Below are 3,784 nucleotides of genomic sequence, written 5' to 3' on the forward strand. Positions count from 1 at the left end.
CTTAGAAATGGAGATGAGCACCACCCCCAGAATCGGACTTGACTAGACTTAATGTTAAGGGGAAACCTTTACCTTTATGGACACAGCTATGCTGATTCACTATCCAAGGATTGATTTGGCATGGCTTATACCAGATTGCCCCCAAGATAAGTTACATACCCCCATCCGGTAGAGGGAGGGCGTTCCAACCACCCAGCGGCAAGGAATCCAGTTTGGCACCATTGGATGGCCACCATTACCATCCCTTCCTGTTCCCCATATCATGTGGTTTCTGGCTGTGACATGAGTCCAGTCATTGCCTGCAGTGATGCTGGATGAGGCGACATAGTGATGGGGCAATCTTTTCTGATCACCCCATCCGACTTCACTTCAAGCGATGAGTGACTGGCAAAACAAATGGCTCACCTGGAGACTGCTATGTCATTGAGAATGGGCAGGGATGATAAGTGCCATCCCATGTCCTTGGGCTGCCCGAACCCAGGAAACATGGGATGGTAGTGAAAACAGTTGTGGCCTGTTCCATTTCAGAACTGACCCAACTGTTTACATGGCCCCAAAGTCCAGAATTTGGAGTATTCTCTGATTTTTGGTAATGTAAGTCAAGACCGCAATAAGGTCCATGTTATCCCAGATCAGCTCTGTGCAGCATTTGGCCACCACTGAGCTGATTTGGGGCCCCTTTGAAGTAAGTAGTCAGTGTAGATATGCCCAAATGTTTCACTGATTTTGATGTGTTTCTGTACATGCTTACTCAAGAGAAGTCCCTTTGAATTCAATGAGTCTTATTCCAGGAGTTCAATGCAGTACTCTCCATTCTTATCCCTTTGAAATTTGTCTACAACATTATAAAAAAAGCTGGTATATAAACACATAACAACAATATGTATGACCACAGTCACACCAATATTATACTTTATGAGCCTTAGTGTTTTTGATCTCTAGGGGGGCTGCGTGTGGTTCATGGCCATACTTTGCCCAGTCCTGTATTATACTTTGGCTGTAACAATTGCTTTATGTTAAGGTGCTAGCCATATTTCCTCACTCATACTCACCTCCAAGTTCTTTGCATTTCCATAACAAAACAGCTAGATGCTAGAATCGGAGCTAAGTCATTATATTTCGTTAGAATAGGCACAAAGGAATGAATTAAAAATGGAGTGAAATGTGAAAGAACAGGGCTGAGGATGGTACAGGACAGATGGAAATCCAGATGTATTCATGTTTTTTTTCTCTACCTTTGGAAGACTTGGCAAATGTTCAATGACAGAATACGTACTCTTCTAATGCTTTTATATATATGGCAGGACAAGAAAAATTGCTTCCCTTCATTCTGGACTTGAAGAGCTTCATTTTTTAAAAAAGTTCAAGATATTACAGATTAATTTATAGACTGTTTAAGAATAAGAAAATAATCTCTTGGGAAATGTGGACAAAAATTTATTTATTTTATTAAAGATCTGTTTCCACCATTGACCCAACAATTCAAGGTAACCATTATGACTCTTGACTGAGATATATAAAGTATCCTCTGTTAAGAATGCAGCAAGTTCCCATATATGCAGTACGTCCACATTAGTCATTTTGTTATTCTAATGTTTATAGTTTTATTGGTGAAATTACTTGAATCGAATGATAAAGTAATCAAGTTAAAAGCTATCACTTGGATCAATTTCTCCTTTACTGGCCTTGTTTGCTTTTGTAAGGTAACAGTACAATTACTGAAAAAGGAACTGATATAGGAGTGGAAAATATGCAGCTATCAAATCCATAATATCTCAAGTATTATTTTCCAAATATAGGTGTGATTCACCCAAGCCATGATAAAATTGATATAATCTTAAGGCAATTCCACATGTAAAATGTTTTTAAAAGTTTTGCTACCATTGAGCTTATTTTTTAAAAGTTATTTTTTTCATTTATTACTAGGCTGGCAATACAAATGTTCACTTTGATTTCTGACTTTGTGCTTGGGTCTTCAGCACCCTGACAACAATTTTCAGTTCCTCAATAAGAAATGCCCATTTGATTTTGTCACGAATGCACTTAGCGCACATAGACGCTCCATAGGCTCTGCTAACATGCTTCTTTGTTTTACACAGCCTCATAAGAATCTTGGGACAAACAGCCTGAACACCACAAAGTCTTCCTGGACATGCACCACACACATACTTTGGTGCCTTCCCTACTTTCCTGGTGTAAATCCTGTTACCTAGTGTTCAGGACAGCCTTGTCTTGTTAGACGCTATGTTGTAGGACAGCCTATGATGGTATGTCAAACGCTGAACCATTTTCTCACCAGCCAGTGCTGAAGCCGGAAGTGAAAGAGCTTATTTCTATGTAGTTTAAGTATGACAAAATAGAAATAGTTAAATGACTACCTAGAAAGCACTGAAATACCCACAGTTTAATAACACAGGAATGACACTGGAGTACTGTATTCTGGATGTTTTTCAATTGTTTCTTGCTGCTTAATTCCTAAAGGTCTGTCTTCTTTATGAACCTGTTCATACTTAAATATCAGTTTTGAGGTCTTATGAGTTGAAATGATGTGCTGGCTCTGGAACTGTAGCCCAAAGAAGCTCTTCTCTCAATAGTGGCACCAAGGCTTTGCAATTCCATAAACAAGTTTCATTTTGATCTTTTCCTATTGATCTCTAGATGAAAGTTGGATCTCTCTTAAACTGAAGTACAGTAGAGTCTCGCTTATCCAACCTTTGCTCATCCAACGTTCTGGATTATCCAATGCAGTCTGCCTCCCACCGAGATCCACAGCTGTTTCTCTAGTCAGCAATTCTATCTTTATTTGTAGTCAATTTTTTAGTAGTCGATGTTTTTGTAATCAATGTTTTCAAAACATTGTGATATTTTGGTACTAAATTCGTAAATACAGTAATTACTACATAACGTTACCATGTATTGAACTGCTTTTTCTATCGATTTGTTGTAAAACATGATATTTTGGTGCTTAATTTGTAAAATCATAACGTAATTTGATGTTTAATAGGCTTTTCCTTAATCCCTCCTTATTATCCAACATTTTTGCTTATCCAACGTTCTGCTGGCCTGTTTCTGTTGGATAAGCAAGACTACAGTATCTCCTTCCTTGGATGCTGTTCCTCCCTCATTTTGCTTTGTTTTACTACAAATTGGTTGTTGTCGTCTAACATTTTGCTATCATGTTCCCACTGTTGCTTTCAAGCACATTTGGGATTTTATGATTGTTAGCTGTTTTGTAGGTGCATTTGGTAATTCTTCTAAAAATCAATGGAAACAATCTAGGGTTTGTTTTCCACATAGCGACTTACGTAAACAGAGGAACTCTCCAGGGAATGTCTCCTTTGGAAAAGACAGGAAACCATGTATTTTAATCTAATTCCCTTATCTGTGCTTCCTATATATACAGTTATCTCTTGCAAAGAACAGTTCTCTTTCTCCAAAGAAACAATGAAATGCCCATCTTTCGACACAAAGCTTTCACACTCTCACCCCAATATAAACATAAAATATAACACTGCAGGAAATATTAGAACCCAAGTTTTGAGCAGATAAAACTATATCACATCTACATTTTTGTGTATGCACACCACAAGTTTATGTTACCACTGATTGTCTGACACAGGGCAGAATAATTGTGCCATTTTAACTACTATGGTTTTATCATATGGAAAACTGAGATTTCCAAGGGCATTTAGAATTTTCAGCCAGACAACTCCTTCAGTGCCTCACCAAATTACAGACTCCAAAATCCAATAGAGTAGAACCAGGGCAATTTAAGAGAAATAAT

General features: G+C 38.0%; 1 pseudogene; it reads right to left on the minus strand.

Moving 5' to 3' along the window:
- Positions 1 to 438: 438 nt before the first annotated feature.
- Positions 439 to 2,632, minus strand: LOC100566799 (large ribosomal subunit protein eL34-like; annotated as a pseudogene).
- Between the last annotated feature and the right edge of the window lie 1,152 nt (positions 2,633 to 3,784).

The sequence above is a fragment of the Anolis carolinensis genome, chromosome 5 (assembly GCF_035594765.1).
Source record: "Anolis carolinensis isolate JA03-04 chromosome 5, rAnoCar3.1.pri, whole genome shotgun sequence".
NCBI classification, from domain to species: Eukaryota; Metazoa; Chordata; class Lepidosauria; order Squamata; family Dactyloidae; genus Anolis; species Anolis carolinensis.